Raw genomic sequence first — 23,864 nt, forward strand, 5'->3', positions numbered from 1 at the left:
TCTGTGGTCCTGAGACATACTGGTGTGTGGCTTTGTTTTCTTAGGATATCTCTGTCTCTTTCTGTTTCCATGTCAATCTAGACTTCCCTAGAATAACCTGAAAAATATTCCTCCTTTTCTACTTTTTTCCTAATGTAGCACTGCAATGCTTTGTCATTATGATAGAATGTACCAGTAAAGCAAACTGGGCCTGGAGTTTTCTTTATTACAGTGATTTTAACTATGAATTCAGTTTCTCTAATAAATATGGGATATTCATGTTATGTTTTCCTTCTTGAGTAAGTATTGGTGGTGTATGTATTGGATAATTTCACCAAAGTTGTCTAATATATTGGTATAATGTTGATCATAACATTCCTTAATACCATGGCATGCTATCTTTAGTGATGTCCATTGGTTAATTTTTGTTAGTGGTTATTTCTGTTCTGTTTGTCTGTTTCTCTCTCTGTTTCTCTCTCTGACTGGAGATTTAAATTAGTGGTTTATTCCAGCAACACAGCTTTTCATTTTAATGATTTTTTTTCCTGTTTTTCCCTTCAAGTGCATTGGTTTCTGCCCTCTATTTCAGTCTTCTGCTTGTTTGGATGGAAGTTTTAATTATTAATCCATAATCTTTATTGTTTCCTAATGTAGGCATTTAATGCTTTGAATTTCCCTCCAAGCACTGCCTTAGCTGCATCCCACACATTTTTATGTATTTTGTTTTCATTCTCATTCAGTTATAAACATCTTCTGTCTTCCATTGTGACCACCTCCTCAACTCATCCTTGACTTGTAGGTTATTTTGAAATGTGCTGCTTCATGTCTAAGTAATTAGAATTTTTCCAGATTTCTTTTTTTTTAGTTTCCAGTTAAATTTTGTTTCCAGATTTATTCTAATTAACTACTATTGTAGTCAGTGAACGGGAGCAGAATATGCCACTCTCAATGTGCCAGTTTGGCATGTGGATTGTTTTGAGCTGAAGGCAATCAAGACCCAGCAAACTCAGGAAAAATTTTGCTCTATCCCTTACCTGCCTAAAAGAATTTAGGTAGGGAACCTTTCCCAGAGAAAGAGCTGTTACCAGACAGAACTTTTAATCTGAAACATCTATCTGCATGGCAGATCAAACTTCTACTTAACCAAACATCTGTTTTTCTTATCCTGTGAGTTACCATCCCCTTTGAAGACCCAAGTCCCTATCTATCCTGTTTCTTAGCTCAGGATAACATAGATGCCTCAGTTGAATGACTTTTCCTGTGTGTGTGTGTGTGGGGGGGTCTCCTGTCTTTGTGGGACTCTCGTATGTACATAATTAAATGTTTTTCTCCATTAACCTCACTTATGCAATTTAATTCTTAGACCAGCCAACAAACCTAGAAGGAAAAAGGGAAAAATTTCACATCCCTACATCAGAAAGCATACTTGTATGATTTTCCATCCTTTAAATCTACTGATGTTTTATGGTCCAGAATATCAGTTATATTTGAGTATTTTATTTCTACTCAAAAACAATGTGTATTCTTGTGTTGGATGTTGTGTCTGTACATGCTGATTATGTCATATTGGTTCACAATTTTTAGGTCTGCCATATTAATACTGAGATTTTGTCTGTTTTATCTGACTAGTTCTAAGAGTGTAGTATTAAAATCTCCAATTATAATTTTGGATTTGTTTACTTCTTCTTTCCAATCTGTTAGATTTTGCTGTAGGCATTAGAATCCCGGTTGTTAGACGCATAAAAATTTAAGGATTTTTATATATTTGGTGAGTTGATGCTTTTATCATCCCGTAATACCCTTCTTTATCCCTGGCCTTATTTCTTGCTCAGAAGTGCACATTTTCTGATTGCCATTTAGCCAGTGCAGCTTCATTTTTGTGTTTGCATGATTAAAATATTTTCCCATATCTTTAAACTGTGAACCATTATGGGTGTTCATATTTAATATAGAGTCCTTGTAGACAGTGCATGTCAATTTTTAAATCCAATCTGATAACATCTGCTTTTCAGTTGGAAAATCTGGATCATTTACATCTATTAAGATTTTATCAAAGTGATTGGAATCAATTCACCAGTCGGTTCCTTCTATTTATGTTTTTTATCTGCTTAAATTTGAAGCTTGCTTCTAAGAAATAGTCACATCTCCTTACATTTGATTATATTATAAGTGTCAGGCTTATTAAAACTTTAGTTAGCGTATCTCTCGTCTCTCTCTCTCTCTCCCCCTCCTTCTTTCCTGTCTCTTTTTCTTTCTCTCTCTCTCTCTCCATTGCTAGCTTTAAAGAAGCAAACTGCCATAAGTTCTAGACCTATAAGGAAATGAGTTCTTCCAGCAAACTGAGTGTATTACAGAAGTGGGTTCTTCCTCAGCAGAACCTTCAAAAGACAAGGCAGCCCTGACCAACCCCCAGACTGCAGCCTTACTTATGACCCAGGTGTGATGTGCTCAAACTCCTATACCACAGAGACAGAAAGATAATTGTTTAAAGCTGATACATGTATAGTAATTTGTTTTGCCTCATGGAAACCTAATACTTATGCGTAGAGACTTTCATGTATTGGTAAATATCCATGTCTGGCATCACACAAGTTTTGTCTTCCACTCTCTGGTAGACTCAACAAAACGATGTTTCTCCTTGTCGTTGGCTTTTTCTGGTTATGTGCATCAAAGGGACACTCTGTCTTCACCAAATGTGAAAGCAGAGCCTTCTTATTCTTTTAATGCCTTCTATTCTCTTGCTTTTCCTCGGGGTTAATTACAAGGTAGGCTTCCTTACCATTGCATTTGATCACCATTTAGAAGCCTGGAAATCCATAAGGAGAGGAAGATTGAGAGGGAAGTCACTTCTACCCTTCCACCAGTGCTTCATTTCATATACACTTTTGCATCCCAATATCCAGTATGGTGCCTCACGCATGGTGTACATTTGTGGGACTGAATATTTTGGATGAGCCTCTCGTGAAATTCCTCCAGGGACAGAAAACTCTTCCTGCTAAGGAAGATGCAGCCATTGATTTCCTTGTTTTGCTTTAGAAAGCATGGATGTGATGCGTCTACACAGCAGCTCTACAAGGGTGGTGGAAGCTTTTATATGGTGGTGAGTCTTGAACAAACCAAGCAAAATAATACAGTTAAAGAACAAGGTAGTACCCAGAAATCCTTCTTCCTCTGACTCTATGCAGACCAGGTAGGAGGAAAAGAGAGCTCTACATATACTTAGATTTGCAAGAGGAAATCTTGTATCTTCACCCAGAATATTACCTGTATTATCTCCTCTAGGCCACCATACTAGCCACGAGGTCATATCTGAGATTCTGGATTTACAGATAAAAAGACAAGGTCAATAAGAAACTGATAGTTTAGCCAAGATGATAAAGTTCTTCAGCGGTAGAGCCATTATTCCATCATGGAGCCTGTGCTCCTAACATCCAGGGTATATTATTTCCACATGTGAGGACTGCAAGAACATCCTCCAAGAAGCATCCCTTAGTACTTTGTTTACCTGCGGTTGCCTGAGACAAAGTTTCGTCTATTTACCTGGGCCACTAAAAAGTTGCTAAACTTTCTCACCCAGAACTCTCCCATGAAGTATAGTTTTGTCCAGGTATATTCTCAGGAGTGGGATTGCTGGATCATAAACCTTTCATTCAAAAAAACACATGCACCCCTATGTTCATAGCAGCACTATTAACAATAGCCAAGGGGCTTCCCTGGTGGCACAATGATTAAGAGTCCGCCTGCCGATGCAGGGGACATGGGTTTGTGCCCCGGTCCGGGAAGATCCCACATGCCGCGGAGCGGCTGGGCCCATGAGCCATGGCTGCTGAGCCTGCACGTCCGGAGCCTGTGCTCTGCAACGGGAGAGGCCACAACAGTGAGAGGCCCGTGTACCGCAAAAAAAAAAAAAAAAAAAAAAAATAGCCAAGACATGGAAGCAACTTAAGTGTCCATCGCCAGATGAATGGAGAAAGAAGATGTGGTACATATATACAATGGAATAGTACAAAGCCATAAAAAAGAATGAAATAATGCCATTTGCAGCAACATGGATGCAACTAGAGAGTGTCATACTGAGTGAAGTAAGTCAGAAAGAGAAAGACAAACACCATATGATATCACTTATATATGGAATCTAAAATGTGGCACAAATGAACTTATCTATGAAACAGAAACAGACTCATAGACATAGAGAAGAGACTTGTGCTTACCAGGGGGGAGCAGGGGAGAGAGGGATGGACTGGGAGCTTGGGGTTAGTAGATGCAAACTATAACATTTAGAATGGATACACAACAAGGTCCTACTGTAGAGCACAGGGAACTATATTCAATATCTTTTGATAAACCATAATAGAAAAGAATATAAAAAAAATGTCTCTGTGTATAACTGAGTCACTTTGCTGTACAGCAGACACTGGCACAGCATTGTAAATCAACTATACTTCAATTAAAGTAAAAAAAAAACAAACAACCAAAACAACAACACAAAAACTCTCCCATGAAATTCTCTTCCTTACTCTCTCTTCTAGGTGCACCTTGATGTGTGGGTTTCTGTTACTACAGAGAATTTCTCCAGATGCCACTTTAACTTTAATTCATCATTTGCTTTTAAAGCATCTATATTGAAGGGTGTGCGTGAATCACACAGCACGTAGCATTAACAATCCCCAAACTTTATCCTGATAGTATTCAAATTGCAGTCTATGTATGCCTCTACACATAAGTATCTCTCTTAATCTCCCCATACCCTTTTTTTCCAAGGTTACTCGCATAAAAGAAGATTTACAATTTTTTTAGGAAAAGTGTATGGGTAGGATAACCTTTCGAGGAGAGCTATGGGGAAGATGTTAAGCATTGACTTCTTAAAAGACTTGAAGAATCCAGAAACTCATGCCCCAAAAGACTTTTTCATCAGATCATCCAAGTATCATGTACAGTGCCTGTGTATTAAACTCCTGTTTTCCCAAGAATTATGATATTAGTAAAATATTAAAATTCTGTTCATCTTCTTTTACCTCAAATTAAACAATTACTAAGCCGTGGGCGAGGGAAGTGATAAATTGTGAGATTGGGATTGACATATACACACGACTATATATAAAATAGATAACTAATAAGGACCTACTGTATAGCACATGGAACTCTACTCAGTACTCTGTAATGACCTATATGGGAATAGAATCTGAAAAAGAGTGGGTATATGTATAACTGATTCACTTTGCTGTACAACAGAAACTACCACAACATAGTAAATCAACTATAGTCCAATAAAAATTATAAATAAGCAAGTATCTCTAAATACAAAAAGGAACCATTATTTGACATTATCTAAAAACTTGTTTACATCGTTAACATAGTATATATATTTATATTACATATAGTGTATGTACAGCTATAATATTTGATTTCTTTTGGTTTCACAATTAAGTTTGTGCTCATCTAGAATCACCAAAGTTGGCTCCATAGGTGAGGGCTAAGACAAAGAAATGACTTCATGTAACTTGATGGAGCTCCATATATAGCTAATTCATCTCAGACTTTAAACATAGCAACACCATGTGAGTACCTAACTAAAATTTTTATAAATGCCAATGTTATAAGCAACATAACTTTAATCTCTTCACAAATGTTCAAGAATATGTGCTTTTAATGTTACTTTGTCTTTGTGGTATTGTGCTTTTTTTTTTTTTTTGCGGTAAGTGGGCCTCTCACTGTTGTGGCCTCTCCCGTTGTGAAGCACAGGCTCCGGACGCGCAGGCTCAGTGGCCATGGCTCACGGGACCAGCCGCTCCGCGGCATGTGGGATCCTCCCGGACCGGGACACGAACCAGTGTCCCCTGCATCGGCAGGCGGACTCTCAACCACTGCGCCACCAGGGAAACCCTGTGCTTTTTAATTGGATGGGTCTAAGATACAATTCTCCTAAGATATCCACTGTGCAAACCTTGGCTTGTTGTTTTTTTTTTTTTTTTTTTGCAAGCTGATGTTTGTAGTTTGCAAGGTTGACACTGCATGTTTTTATCTGGGGTTTTGCAATGCTGATATTGGATTTTCCATGTTATTATATTATTCTCCTGGCAATATTAGAATATTGTTAACTCAGTCGAAGAGCTACAAGTGATTTAGTGATACATACTGTGTATAAAATTTTCTTTCCTAAGTTAGGATAATGTGGAAATGCAATATATATTTTGGAACATGCAAAATAGAGAAACTTTAGGTATAAAGTTGACATTATTCTTAATGTTTTATGCACTTAGATGTTCATATTTTCCTTGTTTTTTTCTTTTTCAATTATAATTGATTTGCAGTATTGATTCTGGTGTACAGCAAAGTGATTCAGTTACATATTTTTTCAGATTCTTTTCCATTATAGGTTATTATAAGACATTGAGTATCATTCTCTGTGCTCTACAGTAGGTCCTTGTTGATTATCTATTTTATGTATCATTGTGTGTATATGTTAATCCCAAACTCCTAATTTATCCCTCCCCTGCCGTTTCCCCACTGGTAACCATAAGTTTGTTTTCTGTGTCTGTAAGTCTATTTTGGTTTTGTATACAGACTCATTTGTATTATTTTTTAGATTCTACCTATAAGTGATAACATAAAATATCTGTCTTTCTCTGCCTGACTTCACTTAGTGTGATATTCTCTAGGTCCATCCATGGTGCTGCAAATGACAATATTTTACTCTTTTTTATGGCTGCGTAATATTCCATTATATATTTATATACCACATCTTCTTTATCTATTCATCTATTGATGTTCACTTGGTTAGTTTCCATGTCTTGGCTATTGTGAACAGTGCTACTATGCACATTGGGATGCATGTATCCTTTCAAATTACAGTTTTCATCTTTTCTGGATAAACGGGCTTTCTCTAGTTGCGACAAGTAGGGGCTACCCTTCGTCGTGGTGCACGGGCTTCTCATTGAGGTGGCTTCTCTTGTTGTGGAGCCCTGGCTCTAGGTGCGCAGGCTTCAGCAGTTGCAGCATATGGGCTCAGTAGTTGTGGCACACAGGCTCAGTAGTTGTGGTGCATGGGCTTAGTTGCTCCGCAGCATGTGGGATCTTCCCAGACCAGGGCTCGAACCTGCATCCCCTGCATTGGCAGGCAGGTTCTTAACCACTGTGTCACCAGGGAAGTCCCTTAGTTCTTCTTTTGAGGAGATTTGCTATCAATTTGGACTGGGGACAGTGGCATCAATAGTAACCAACTCAAGACACTGAGCAGTAAGTTGAAAAATAGGTTCAGTGAGGAAAAACATGGCTGTTAGGCCGATCCAGCAGAGAAGGGGGTTCTTACAGGGATAAGCTCCTCAAATGATTCACATGGGAGTTAAACATGAAGTCTGAGGAAAGAATCACCACCATCAGGAAATAATAAAAAAATGACAATTTATTATACATCTCATCTGTCCCATTTGCTTTATATAAATACATGTTACCAGAATAAATTGTTTCATCGTACCTTAATGGGTTGGAATAAAATATGACAGTAAATATCCACTTACCCATAGAGTACACCTCAAATGCAATTTACAATATTTTCCTTTTCAAATACAAGACTTGGAGTGCAGACTTCACTTCTTGCCAGAGAAAGATCTAATTTTCTAGTAGGAAATATTGATCACAGAAGGAAACGACATTGCATCCATTTTCAATTTTGAGATGACATCATATGAAACCTATGACCATCTGTTGAAAGTTAAAGAACTGTAACGGGTGAGTGAGACAAACAAATACGTGGATGTACTCCAAATTCTTGGTATAATGCATCATTTCTACACATAGATCCAAAGTGATATTCATCTGTGCTTGTTATAACTTGTTCATAAGCAGTCTGTATGTTTGCAGCTGTTGCTTTTCGCAAGTCAAGGAACAATGTGAAAAGTGCGTATGGACACATACGTGCTTGAAAACGCTTTCAGGATCTTCCCTGATGTGGAACAATCCTGTAGTAGGAAACCCCACATGACCATAAACTTTCTGTATTTCCTTCAGTCCAGTGGAAGCAGAGTTCTTTTTCCATGGTGCCATGTTGTATGAAACACATACAGCGTCCACCATGACAGTCTCACTCTATGTCTTGAGATTCTCATGGTGTGCAAGACTTTTTGGAACTGAGGTCAGCTGAGGAGACAGCTGCCCTCTTTCTTTGGGGACTTTCTGTTGGAGCTCTTTTCAATTATTTATCTTTTTAAAAAAATCTCTTTGAGTAGAGTTGCTTTCCAATGTTGTGTTAGTTTTTGCTATGCAGCAAAGTGAATCAGTTATACATACACATCGATCCACTCTTTTTCGGATTTCCTTCCCATTTAGGTCACCACAGAGCACTGAGTAGAGTTCCCTGTGCTCTACAGTAGGTTCACATTAATTATCTATTTTATACGTAGTAGTGTATTTCTGTCAATTCCAATCTCCCAATGCATCCCCCCCGCCTTCCCGCTTGGTATCCGTACATTTGTTCTCTACGTCTGTGTCTCTTTTTCTGCTTTGCAGATAAGTTCATCTGTACCACTGGAGAAAATATTTGCAATTATTTATCTTTCTACTTTATTGTTCACTCTCTGGCAAGTACAGTTGAAGTCATGTAAGTTAAGGGCCTACATAATGCGGCGCCTATGCATTCCTCCTTAGGTTTTATTCTTCCATCTGCCTGGGTTTCTTCAGTGTGCTCTGACCACCTTCCGTCTCACAAAGTATTCCATCTTGCTTCTGATACTGCAGCCACGTTTCTTCTCTGATCTGTGAGGTGCTCTGGCTCAGGAATCCGCCTCTTGGCTGAAAAACAATGTGTGGCTTTTCAGGCCCTATGGTAGGCAATGACAAAGCCTTTGCCTGGCAGCCCTCAGGTGGGGAAACTGCTCTCCGCACACCAGGTGGGGTACCTGGCAGTGCATGGCAGTCTTTGAAGGGTTATCGTTAAGGACTCAGCCCCCTGATGGACCATGCTGTCATGCAACCTCATGCCTAGCTGCATTCCTGGCCCAGGTACCCCCTTTGGAGGCCTCCTCATTGGGGGACCTCGGTGGAGGTTTTCCTGGGTGCCTGTGCTGAGACCCCTTTCTGGAAGGAAGAGGAATCCTCAAAGACCCTTCCTCTACTCTGACTGAGCACCCAGAACTTTTCCATCATGTCTCCCCTACCCTTCCCTCCCCCTAGACCTGAGCCCATAAAACAGCAGAAGCCCTTAGCTTGGGGCTGCCTGGATAGCGAGACCACCTCCCAAGACCCCAGGTCTATGCTGATCCACCTGACCCTCACCCAGCGCCGTTCCATGGGGAAAAATGGAATGTGGAGTCTGGCACTTTCTCCAAATTAGCCTCTTGCTTTTGCTACTGCAGCGAGAGATTAAATGTCTGACTTAATTTCACTGGTGCCTTTTGGTCTCAATGGGTTACTCCAATAACTGGCAGTTCATCTCTATCCAGCTCCGCTGAGCACCTGACATTTACCTACTGTTCTAACAGCTTTATGCAAGCGGCCCTCTGTGTCCTGGGGCTCGGTGCCTCAGATTCAAACAACTGTAGATTAAAAATATTTTTTTTAATTCCAGAAAATTCCCAAAAGCTAAACTAGAATTTGCAGCATGCTGGCAACAATGTAGAAAGCATTTACATTGTATTTACAATGATTTACATAGTATTTACATTGTGTTAGGTAGTATAATAATTTAGAGATGACTAGTATACAGGAGGATGTATACAGGATGTATACAGTATACAGGACGATGTGCATAGGATACATAGGTTATATGCAAAAACTACATCATTTTATATAAGGCACTTGAGCATCCTCAGATTTTTGGTATTGCTGGAGGTCCTGGAACCAAGCCCCCTTGCAGATACTGAGGGACCACTGTACTTTCAAGCTGAAGTTTCACTTAAGTAAATAAATGCCCAGTAACATAAAATCTTTGGATAAAATAGCCTTGCAAATAATCAGACATGCTCTGTTGCCTTCAGACTAGACATTATTGGTGTCACGTAATGTCGAATGTCTAAGATAGGTGCATAAACATTAAGTAATTGCACTGAAATGCTTAAAAATGTTCTAAGTCCCCGGGAACATGGCACCTGTCCAGACAAACATCTGTTAAGTTGCCTTGGGATTTGTGTCCTGTTGTTGGATACTTACGCTTCCTTGGTTGAAAGTATCTTGAGGAAGGGTGGACTAAGTTTCCCCGTTCATTGCTAGTGCAACTCCCATGAGTGGAAAAAGAGGACACGTACCATAAGTAAAGACTTGATAAACACCAGCTGCCCTAAAACATCAAAGTGAGTCATGGTGGTGAGTCTATAAGAGATTCAAAGAGGCATGTACTGTTTGACATGTATCTCATGGTAAAACAAGGAAGGGGAAAAATGACAGTTATTACACAGACAGCACTTTGAAGTGGCCAGGAAGTAATCACATGTGTTTTACAGGGACAATAAGGGGTCTTGAATTGCAGGTGGTGACTGAATCAATGAACTTTCATGGGCAAGAACTTGTCGTATTTATCATTTATTCCTAGACCCATGCTGTTTAATATGTGTTCTGTTGATATCAAGAAATGAAATTGAGCCTTTTTGCTATTTGGTACAAAAAGTTATAAACTAATTCTTGTTCTGATTCTTTTTTACATTGATGTATAGTTGATTAATAATGTTGTGTTAGTTTCAGGTGTACAGCAGAGTGATTCAGTTATACATATACATGTATCTGTTCTTTTTCAGATTCTTTTTCCATATAGGTTATTAGAGAGTATTGAGTAGAGTTCCCTGTGGTATACAGTAGGTCCTTGTTGGTTATCTCTTTTATATATAGTAGTGTGTATACATTAGTCCCAAACTCCTAATTTGATTCTAGTGTCATTAAATCTGACTGAATTAGTCAATTTTCTTGTATAGTTTCTCTACCTTAAGGTACAACATTCTTTTACATAGTCATTTAAATTTTCTTTGAAGTTCATGTAACTCTACTCATATTTAGGATTATGCAGCAAATTAGTCAATGACGAACTCCGTGAATGTTTTTGATAACTCATTAGGTGTCAGAGTTAAGTAAAATTTCAGAGTATGATGGATGTTATAATAATGTTATAATAAAATGAAGACTCTCCATTTTCCCCCAAAATGATTTCAAGGAACAAAATGTGCCTTCTCCTTCTAAAGCATAGGCTGGGCATGTTGTTTCAAAAAAGTGCACAGTTATTCATGGTTCCTTTAATGGGCAAGCATTGACAATTGTAAATACACATACAACTTGACATGTTTTTTATTTTTTTAATCGTTTTTATTTTTACCAGTTGGAAATAGTATTCAGTTTATCTCTTCTACCCTCCATCTCCAAGGATCGCTAATAGCATCCATGCCAAGCAAATCCAAAGCACATGGGTTTGCATTTCATTTTAGCTCCTTTAGTTACGGATGGTGACTTTACAAGCCTGGCTGGTGCCTGATGACAAAGAAGAGATTTCCTAAAGCACTTACCAATGTCTTCAGTATCTTTACTCCTCAACAGCGTCATAACTGCCAGAGTTAACTTAGTAATGAATTTATAAACTCTCTGATTTCTTTTTTTAATTTTTAAAATACATTTTTAGTTATTTTTGGTAGCGTTCGGTCTTCGTTGCTGCGCACGGGCTTTCTCTAGTTGTGGGGTGAGCGGGGGCTACTCTTCATTGTGGTGCACGGGCTTCTCATTGCGGTGGCTTCTCTTGTTGCAGAGCACGGGCTCTAGGCACGCAGGCTTCAGTAGTTGGGGCACGTGGGCTCAGTAGTTGTGGCTCACGGGCTCTAGAGCGCAGGCTCAGTAGTTGTGGCGCACGGGCTTGGTTGCTCTGCGTCGTGTGGGACCTTCCCGGACCAGGGCTCGAACCCATGTCCCCTGCATTGGCAGGTGGATTCTCAACCACTGCGCCAACAGGGAATTCCAAACTCTCTGACTTCTAGTTGGTGCGTGGCCTCTTTTATTTCTCCCCCCCAGAGCCCAGTAGCTGTGAAGACTATCAATTTAGCTACTATTTTGAGCCATTCTGAGCTGATTTAAAATCCAGAAGGTCCTGCGTGCAATCCAATTTAAAAAAACAAGTGCCTTTTCCACCCTTTCAACAGTTCATAGGAATAAAATATTTTGTACCTTTCTAGAACGAATGACTTTTAAATGTGATATTTTATTTGGTGACATTTGATGAAAGAAGAGAGAAAGAAGCATTTCATTTAGGATGAATGGCGGGTGCCAGTGTGGGGGAAATCAGAGCAACGTTGCCAGCTGTGCTTGAAACGGTGTTTTCTGTGGATGCTCGGAGCTTAGCTTGTGATAAGAATTGCAAAGCAAGCTGGAAAAAAGGAAGGCTTGCCTAGGAAGGGATCCTGCCCAGCCTAATTGATTGCCAAGTGTTTAAAGAGCTTAGACATCCTCTGCAGGGTTTCCTGCGATAAAGGCATTCCGTGAGACCTACCCTCTCAGCATAGAAAAGGCAGTGACCGTCACCTTCCAGGGCTTCATCCTTTCATCAGCGCTCTGGTGTATTTCTAAACAACGCCACCTGTGCTCTAGTGGCCTCTCGACTCATCATGGGTTATAGAAAGATCTGACTTCACGCTAAGAATAAAACCACTTGCTCTATTTTCAAAACTAAGTTGGTTTATAGTGCCTTCTGGCAGAAGAGAAATGATCTGAAGTGGGTTGAGTTGAATCGTTTGATCGCTGGCTAATTAGCGACAGGGATGGCGTTTCTCTAAAGACCCTTTCGTTCGAGTTCTTAAGCTCTTGGGTAAGCAAGCAAGTCTCCCCCCGAGCGCGTATAAGACAATTTCAGAGTCACTTGCTTCTGTGTTCTTTGGTTTCCCTGAAGTGATTCCCCTCTTTCTTCTGAACTACACAGTCAGGAAATTATGGAGTTTGCAGGTGATTATTTTAGGTGTGAAGAGAACTACCGGGTAAGGGGAAGGGATGATGCGCTTTTTTCCAAGGAGAGACAGAATCAAGGTGAGAGAGTCCCAGATACAATTGAACTTGGCCTTGAATTGAACTTTGATGAATAGAAAAATAGAGGGCTGTGTTTCATAGCATATTTAATATTTAAAAGTACTTAATACAAATGACACATGGCATATAGGATTGATGTATTGACAGGTCTGACAGGAAAGGAGCACAACTTTTCTCACAGACTTGAAAAAAAAGTTACTAAAGAAATAATTAAAATAATAATTATCAAGCACAAGGCTGTACATTCTTTTAGATTAGAAAATTAGAAAATATCACCCACCTGAAAGTTATAGGAATTGGAACATTTCTAGGTCTGGGAGAAATGAGACTGAAGATGATAACTGTTCATTATTAACAATGAAAATATATAATTATTGTATTACTAATAATTATAACATATTAATATAAATTATAACAATTATATATATAAATTTATAATTATGTATTGTACAAGTATATAAAATTTTATACATAATAGAGTATATAATTGTATGTACTATATCAATAATATTAATTATATATGATATAATAATATATAAAATATGACTATTATAGAATAGAATATATAATTAATCATATGATAATACTTAATAATTCAGAAATATTGGGTTCATTGTTCTGTCATCAACACATAATCAAGTGTCATCCAATTCCTTTGTTATAAATACTTCTGAAAGATTAGAAGAACAGTATTATGATCCAAAAAGTTTGACGTGTTCCATAAAGTAATATTATTAGCATGTTATAGATTTTAAAATGTTTTCCACAGAAGCCTGTTTATCATTGTGTAGCTCCAAATTCCGCACCCCTCCCCCCAAATACGGTATCTTGGAAATTTTGTCATGTAACTAATACATATCTCCTAAAAATATGGCATATTTTAGTTCTTAAGATATTGATTGAATGGACAAAACTGCATGTAGCTAGGATTTCTAATGAAGAATATCCTTTGGTAAGTCCTTACAAGTGACTGAGAACTTCCAAGACATCACATGGCTGTTGATGGGATCTTGTCATAATTCGTAAGGGTCTTACCTTGGGTTAAGAGGAAAGCACACAAGACATGAATCAAAAGACTTTCTGTGGAGTACACGATATCTATAAACAAGGGATGAAAATAAATGAAATGGCCAATTATCAGTTGTATGCCTAGAAAGGGAAACTGCAGACCATAATATCACCTTCAGTTGGACGTACACTTAGGTCTAGCAATTTTAACCAAGACACTAAAGACCCCACGTAACTAAATTAGCGCTATGATGAACATTGAAGACATGACTGTTATACAGTTTCATGTACAGCAAGCTCGTACCAAAAAAGAACATGCAGCAAATATTGATACTATGCCAGGAACATTAGATGCATTAAACGTCTCCCCACGGTTGCGTATTTGAATTTATACTTACTGGTTTTCTACCCCTCAGGGATTTCCCTTACATTTCTGTCTCCTTAGACATGCATTTCAATGTATTTGATACATAGCATATGCAATATTTTAGATGTTTTGAACCTGCATGTTTGCACCAAGAAACTCAATTGCAGTATTTCTGGAAACAGAAGAATCCTACTTCCGGTTCACCACCCTTAAAATGGAATAGACAGATTAGCTAGAACAGGTTTTCAACTATGGTGGAGGGGCCCTTGCTTAAACCTCTATAAAATTGACAAGATATACAAGACAACTATTTCCTGATATTGACCAACAGGCAGACAAGATAATAGTCTCTAAGAAAACAAGGAATTCGTGGGGTGAGACTACCTTTTTGCCTGAGTACAAATTCCTGGCAGGTGACCTAGTGGCTTAGAATAGTAAGGTGGTTCTTCTAAGCTGAGAAGGCACTAGTCTGATTTCTTAGAACCTCATGAGGGAGCTGTACAGTCAGGAAGCCCGAAATCTGGAGGGCTGCTCTACTTGAGTGTCTCCCTGTGGCTGAGATGGTTCAGGCAGAGAACAAGACATGCTGGAAAGGTGGTGATGTAGGGAAAGAAAGATGCAAGCAGAATCAAACCTTGGAGACCTTGAACATCCTACCCAGAGTAGAACCCCAATTAGCATCTCATTGGGCATTGCAGAATTTCCTTAGTGAACACACAGAGTTGCTCATTTATCAATATTCATGGAAGGACAGATGAGAACAGTTTATTAAGTATTTACCTCTGTGAACAGGAGGAGGAATGTTTTTGGGCAGTGAATGACTTGACTTGTCACTGTGTAGTTGTCGCTTATTAATGAAAATTTTTGCCCTCATCAGATATGCCTTTTATGATAAGAGAAGTCAAAATATGTGGTATTTGGGACATAGTATATCCTTTAATATCTTTCTTTTTTATATATATATTTGGAAGGATCTTTTTGCATGTTTTCTTTTTTTTTAACATCTTTATTGGAGTATAATTGCTTTACAATGGTGTGTTAGTGTCTGCTGTATAACACAGTGAATCAGTTATACGTATACATATATCCCCATATCCCCTCCCTCTTGCGTCTCCCTCCCACACTCCCTATCCCACCCCTCTAGGTGGTCACAAAGCACCGAGCTGATCTCCCTCTGCTATGCGACTGCTTCCCACTAGCTATCTATTTTACATTTGGTAGTGTATATATGTCCATGCCTCTCTCTTACTTCGTCCCAGCTTACCCTTCCCCCTCCCTGTGTCCTCAAGTCCATTCTCTATGTCTGCATCTTTATTCCTGTCCTGCCCCTAGGTTCTTCAGAACAATTTTTTTTTTTTAGATTCCATATATATATGTGTTAGCATACGGTATTTATTTTTCTCTTTCTGACTTACTTCACTCTGTATGACGGATTACTACAAGCAACTATGCCAATAAAATGGACAACCTGGAAGAAATGGACAAATTCTTAGAAATGCACAAACTTCTGAGACTGAACCAGGAAGAAGTAGAAAATATAAACAGACCAGGGCTTCCCTGGTGGCGCAATGGTTGAGAGTCCACCTGCTGATGCAGGGGACATGGGTTCGTGCCCCGGTCCAGGAGGATCCCACATGCCGCGGAGCGGCTGGGCCCGTGGGCCATGGCTGCTGGGCCTGCGTGTCCGGAGCCTGTGCTCTGCAGCGGGAGAGGTCACAACAGTGAAAGGCCCGCGTACCGCAAAAAAAAAAATAATAATAAATAAATAAATAAACAAACAGACCAATCACAAGCACTGAAATTGAGACTGTGATTAAAAATCTTCCAACAAACAAAAGCCCAGGACCAGATGGCTTCACAGGCGAATTCTATCAAACATTTAGAGAAGAGCTAACATCCATCCTTCTCAAACTCTTCCAAAATAGAGCAGAGGGAGGAACATTCCCAAACTCATTCTACGTACGAAGCCACCATCACCCTGATACCGAAACCAGACAAAGATGTCACAAAGAAAGAAATTACATGATTTCTTACCAGTCAGTATTATCACTGAAATCTCAGCTTCCAAAATGTGCCATTGAAGGAAAATGGCCAGGAAAATTGAAGCCCTGTCTATAATGTAAGAAATGATAAGGAACTTCATTTTGGATGGACAGTGGTCCTTTCGAATGAAGCTGAAGTTGTCAGAAGTGCCTCAAGAAATAGGTTACAAATATGCAGCCAGACTTCTCCTGTTCACAGTTCTCTAGGAATAGATTGGCTCTGACAGAAATGGATTTGTGCACACAGCTAGCAGGCTGTCACTGTAATGGATGAAAAGCTCCCAGATCCTCAACCAAATCACTGCCTGCCCCCAGACCACGAATGAAGCAGGATTCTCAAAGTGAATTGTGTTATCAGCACAATTCAGTTTGATAAAGATTGAATAACTAGATGAAGCAGCATTACTCAAAGCCTAGAGATTAGGGAGAAAAAACAAGTGAAACAAGATAAAATGGGAAGTACATTTATTTTCCATGGTTATTCTTAAAGCATCTTAAGGTCTCAGGTTTTTGTGGGATTACAGTATGTGCATGCTATTTCAGTAGTTACATGTAAAAGTCGATGTAATATAAATAATTGGAGATAGTGTTGTTATGCCTGACATAATAGAGTTGAAATATGGTGATTATTTGTACACCTTCTCGGGCATCTAAAGAAATACTTTAAGCCTCTAATGGAATAAATCTGAATTTTAAAAAAATAATAACATGCTTATGTGCTTCACATATTTTATGGGCAGTTCCATTAAGAAGCAGATTCGTGTGTGTGTGTGTGTGTGTGTGTGTGTAACTGATTTAACTACTTTTCAACTCTAAACTTATCTGAAAAATAAAGTATGCATCCTAGTGCTAGATGACGCTAAATGTTTTATAGAAGTTAAAGTGTGTTGGTTTGGAAATGAGAAATGTAGACACGTATCTTTGGGTATTTTTTGGTGTCCATTTTAGAGAGTTTGCAACCTGTGGCTGCCACTTATACACTGAAAGTAATGAAAACCAATGAGGCGGGTTCATGTTCCAAAAGTCCCTTTCCTTCTGATTTATCTAGTTATTTTTATTTACTTATTTTTCCATCTCCTTGTGGCTTTCAAAACACGTATCAACTGTTCAGTCTTTTGGGGGGAACTAGTTCACTGTCCTTTCTTTCATGAATCATTTTTCGTCACTTAGAATGATAGGACTCTGTAGTTGGAATGCAAATATTTTAGTGTGTGTGTATTGTATTTTTGCCTTAATTCTGCCACATAATTATAAGCAGACACCCTGCCACGTACATTACATTTCCTTGTCATATTTTGCCAAGACTCAAAGAACAATGAATAGTCAATTCCCTCTTTATTAATGCCTTCCTTTTTTTCTAATACAACATATTTTTACTACCTTCATAAGATGGAAAGTTGCATAGAGAACAATAAACTATTTTTTCTAGTTAGAGCATGTAGAAATATAAATGTACTTCTAATAATTTCTTACCTGTGTCCTTCCAAAATGAATATTATGCTTTCATTATTTTACCATTCAGTTTGAAATAGTGTGTGGTTTGCCTTGTGATGGCCTCTTTGAATCACAGGTCATTTAGAAAGGGGGTGGGTAGGACATAAAAGAGGAATTACCAAGGGGCCTACGAAAATTTGGGGATTTGGCTCCATTGTGTATACACATATCAAAACATCAAATTATATGCTTTAAATATGTACAGTTTAATGTTTAATTAATATGTCTCAGAAATGGGGACTTTATCATTAAAATAAACTAAAAATATATGACAGTGGTTTCAGTGTTGTTCAAAATTTCCATATGTTTACTTCTACCTATATACTGATTTTCTAGCTATTTTATCAATTATTAAAGAGGGATATTGAAATCCCTAATTCTTTGCACTTCTGTTAGTTTTTTCTTCATGTATTTTGAAGTTCCCTTATTAGATGCATAAATATTTAGGGATCTTATGTTCTCTTCATGAACTGAACTCTTTATTATTTTAAAATGACCTTCTTTATCTAGGGCAATAGCCGTTGCTCTAAAACCTATTTTATTTCATACTAATATCAATAGGTTAGCACGGTTTTGATTAATGTCAGCTTGTTATATATTTTTTCATCATTTTACTCTTAACCCTTGTGTCTGTATATTTAATGTGCTTGTCGTAGACAGAATAAAGTTAGGTCTTGCTTTCTATATGTCTTTTAATGGGAGTATTTAGATCATTTACATCTAATAACGCTTTTTACATGGTCAGGAATAGATGTGTATGATCACTGTATTTGTTTTTTTTTTTGGTTTTGTTTTGTTTTGTTTTGTTTTTTTGCGGTGCGCGGGCCTCTCACTGTTGTGGCCTCTCCCGTGGCGGAGCACAGGCTCCGGACGCGCAGGCTCAGCGGCCACGGCTCACGGGCCCAGCCGCTCCGCGGCATGTGGGATCTTCCCAGACCGGGGTACGAACCCGTGTCCCCTGCATCGGCAGGCGGACTCTCAACCACTGCACCACCAGGGAAGCCCTGTATTTGTTTTCTGTTTGTCCATCTGTTCTTTGTTCAGTTTTCCCTCCTCTTCCTCATTGTTTTGGATTGGCTGAAAAACTTTTATCATTCCGGTGTGTCTCATTTGTCATCATATTAGCTATAATTCTTTGTTTTGTTGTGTTAATCATTGATTTAGTGTTTACAGTGTGAGGCTTTAACTTGTCACAATTTACTTTCAAGTGATATTACATTATTTCATAAACAGTATAGGAACTTTGGAAAAATTTACTTTTCTTTTCTTAGAATGATCAACTTCAATTTCTCCTCTCCTGATTTTTGTGCCATATTCTCATATATTTTAGTTTTACATATGCTATAAACCACAAACTACATTTTAGTTTTTGTTTAAATATCCAGTGATCCGTTAAAGACATGAAATGAAATAACCTACTATATTTACCCATGTACTTTTCACTGTAGTTCTTAATTACTTTGATTAAATCCATATTTCCATCTGGTATAATTTCCTTTCTGCCTGAGATTTCTTATACCATAGGTCTGATTGGGACAAAATACTTCAAACTTTTGTATGTCCCCAAAAAAATGTTTTTTTAATTTTTTGAAAGCAAAAAGTATTTTTGCTTGGTATAGATTTCTAGGTTGACCGTGTTTTGTTTGCTTTTTGTTTCAGTTATAAATATTTCTATAAATATTTTTGAACGTTGTTCTCGGACATAGTTAAATTACTTGAAAACAGTTTGTTTTTGCCAGATTTTGCTTTTAGGATTTTTTTCTGGAAAGATCAGAGCTGTGCTCAGTGTTTGATCTTAGTTTGAGGCAAGGAATCCTGGATGGGTGGAATATAATCTTCTGATACAATGGGTAAACTATACCACAGGATAGCATGATATGGTATGTTGGAATTCAGAGTTTCTAACAATGGCCAGTGGATCACTGGACCTCAGAAAATGAAATAGCCTAATAGAGGCTGCTTGATATACAGGAGGGAGGGGATTTTCTGGATCTGCCTGGCAAAAACATAAATCAATATCATAAGGAATCACAAAGCCTTATCTACTGTTCAGACTCATAGCAATTCATCACTGCAGAACTGTTTAGCTGAGGAAGGAATATTCTTGAGCAGAGACCCTCTAATTAATTCATGAGTATATGATAAAACTCAAAACTACCCCTATTCTTTCCCAAAAGGGACCTGCAGCCATTTTCCTGAATGAATATAAACAAGGGTAGAAGAAAAACTTCCAGGTATTTTTAGATACTAGGATATTAATTAGCATATTAAAGGTATAATCATATTAAATCACTTTTACATTCACTCAGTATGAAAGGCATGTCATATAACAGATTTTTATAGTGAAATGATATATAGTTACATTCATTGCAAATCTTTCTAAGTCATAAACTTACTAAACTAATAAATCCACGTGATAAGCCATTCAAATTGGAAATCTTTACAATTTGTTTTTCCTTCTGAGGATTCCATACTTAGACGGATGTTTATATTCATTGCTCCTTGAAACAAGAGTGATTTTCCCATCCCAGATTTCAGTTTGAGAAAATGAAAATAAACATAGACATTCTCATGGTTTTACCAAGTGTAAAAAGTAAACTTTTTTTTTTTTTTTTTTTTTGCGGTACGCGGGCCTCTCATTGTTGTGGCCTCTCCCGTTGCAGAGCACAGGCTCCGGACGCACAGGCTCAGCGGCCATGGCTCACGAGCCCAGCCGCTCCGCGGCATGTGGGATCTTCCCGGACCAGGGCACGAACCCGTGTCCCCCGCATCGGCAGGTGGACTCTCAACCACTGTGCCACCAGGGAAGCCCAAAAGTAAACATTTTTATTAGAACTCAAATAATAGATACACATTGCATTTTCAAATATTTCTGGGTCTATAATAGTGTAGGGGCATCCTTAGTTTTTAGCAATTAGATAGAAGAAGAACCTCTTCTGAAGTGTGTTTGCAAACATCTGCATCCCTCTGGTTGTAAAACCACATCTGCTTCTCCCCAAACCATTATTAAGAAAATACCCACTTGTCTGCTGAGGTCCTCAGAGCTGAGGATGCTGACAGACCGCTGAGTGCACAGAGCTTTTTTCTGTCGAGTACAGCACAATGGCCACTTCAGAAAGCAGCTACTGTTGGAAGAAGAATGCCTGCCTTACTTATTTTGTTACAGACTCAGTACTCATAAAACCTGGGTCCAAAAAAAAAAAAAATTAACAATTGAGTCTTTTCCTTAATTAGCCCAATGATGTATAAATAGGCTACAAATAGCTTTTCTGTAGTTATTTGTGGGTAGGTTGAAGCAAACATTTTAAAGGCTGGTTAAGAATTTTAGTTTTCTTCCATCTTGAATGATCCTGAGTTATCTGGGAAGGCCAGTATAATCACAGTGTTCTTATAAGAGGAAGGCTCGGGGATCCGTGTCAAAGAGGAGATGTGACTTGTAAGAGAACATATTCACAGGCGTTTGCAATTAGGATGTGGACATCTTTGGGATGCATTTTGCTGTCTACCATATCATGGGATCTAGAAATTCTATGCATAGTTATATATCCACCAAAATGCTTGCATACATGTCCCTGAAGAGATACTTTTTAAATGCATGGTGCAGTGTTATCTGTAGCCACTCCCAAATGGGAGGATGGTCCAACCACAGTAGAATAGATTAATAAATTGTGTTCTGTGTAATTCAAGACAGCAATGAAATGCACAAACCAATGTTATAGGCACCAACATGGATTAATCTCACAAACATGATACTGAGCAAAAGGAATCAAATGCCTAAGATTACTTGGGAAATGGCTCAAAGTGAACTTTGAGGTTCCGAGAAGTGTTCACTTTCGTGACGTACTATGGTCACATGGCGCTTTGGTTTGGGTTTTTTTTTTTTAATAAATAGTTGAGCAATAGTGTTATGTTTTGTGTGGTTTCCTGCATACATGATATACTTTAAAAAGTTTGAAAGTACTTAAATAGTTCATTAATGGTGCACACCCTCATAAGTGAATCATTTCTTTGAATGTTATGAAGAAGCAAACTTTTGGGGCAATTATATGGTCCACAGTAAAGAATATCATCTTTCTCCAATAACAGAAGTTTGTACATACATGTACTTTCTTAGCTGCTTATCTATCTATATCTGTCTATCTATCTATCTACTTACCTACCTACCTACCTATCTGCCTATTTATCTATCTCATGTATCATCTGTATCTATCATCTGTCTCTAAATCATTTATCAATCTATCATCTATTATCTATCATCTAATCTATCATTTATCTAAATTTGTCATCTGTCTAAATCTTCTATTTATCTTATCTATCCATCCATCCATCCATCTATCCATCCATCCATCTATCCAGCTACCTAGCTAGCTAGGTATCTGTTTTTCTTCTCCAACTATGTGGCTTGGCTTTTCACTTTCTTTTTTTTTGTAAATTTATTTCTTTTATTTATCTATTTTTGGCTGCGTTGTGTCTTCATTGCTGCACGTGGGCTTTCTCTAGTTGCAGGGAGTGGGGGCTACTCGTCCTTGCGGTGCGTGGGCTTCTGATTGCAGTGGCTTCTCTTGTTGCAGAGCATGGGCTCTAGGTGCACGGGCTTCAGTAGTTGTGGCACGTGGGCTCAGTAGTTGTGGCTTGCGGGCTCTAGAGCGCAGGCTCAGTAGTTGTGGTGCACAGGCTCAGTTGCTCCGTGGCATGTGGGATCTTCCTGGACCAGGGCTTGTACCCGTGTCCCCTGCATTGGCAGGTGCATCCTTAACCACTGCGCCACCAGGGAAATCCCTAGATGTTTTTTTTTTTTTTTTTTTTTTTTGCTGTATGCGGGCCTCTCACTGCTGTGGCCTCTCCCGTTGCGGAGCACAGGCTCCGGACGCGCAGGCCCAACGGCCATGGCTCACAGGCCCAACCGCTCCGCGGCATGTGGGATCCTCCCAGACCGGGGCACGAACCCGTGTCCCCTGCATCGGCAGGCGGACCCTCAACCACTGCGCCACCAGGGAAGCCCCCTAGATGTTTTAATGATGGCCATTTTGACCAGTGTGAGATGGTACCTCCTTGCAATTTTGATTTGCATTTCTCTAATAATTAGCGATATTGAGCATCTTTTCATGTGCCTATTGACCATTTGTATTTCTTCTTTGGAGAAATGGAAGACACGCATCTGAACATCCATACAGCTAATGATTAGGAGAAATATATGCTCATATTATAAATCACACTAGGAACAGAGGCAGCAAATGCAGTTATAAAAGTGATACTGAAAGTCTTGCTGGTTTTCATAAAGCCAGCCAAACATAATATGAATGTACATAGGTTCCTATTGGATACTATGCTGTAAAAATATACATATATTATTACCGAAATATCATAAATAAATACTATGTGTTCACATGAGCTAGGTAGGAGGATTAATTGGGAAGTTTGTGCCACGCAGATAGGAAATATTGCTTAGGAGAACAAGGAATTAGGTATATGTTTATTTCAAAATATCAAATAGTTGCAATGAAACATTTATGAAACATAGGAAAGTGTCCATCAGAGAAAAAAATGAGTGGTACCACTAACTGTAATGCAAACTACTCTCCGTATTTTGTTGTTGTACAGGCTTCCTTTGAGAATTGTTTTACAGAGTACACTTCGTAGTCAAAGAGATGTGTAAATGGTTCAAGTGAAGGATTCTGGTGGATAGATGAGAAACACTTTGGAATACATGGGCGTGCAGGAAACAGAAGAGAGGGAAGACATTTTGTTAAGGTCTAAATGTTTCCCCAGGAACCAGCCAAGGGAGCAAAGGTTGAATGAGAGGAGCTAAAGAACCATGTGAAGTTGGAAAATTTTGTAAATCCTCATGAAATCGATGGTAATTGGACAGGTTGATCAAAGACGCCAGGGGAGATGGCAGAATCCCAAGTGGGAAGGCAGTTTTTCAATCAAGGGAGCCTGGCATGAAGGCATATGGTCTTCTAGACTAGAGCAAGGTATAGGAGGCACAGTCT

Source organism: Mesoplodon bidens (genome assembly GCF_964165515.1).
Source record: "Mesoplodon bidens genome assembly, chromosome: Y".
Taxonomy (NCBI): domain Eukaryota; kingdom Metazoa; phylum Chordata; class Mammalia; order Artiodactyla; family Ziphiidae; genus Mesoplodon; species Mesoplodon bidens.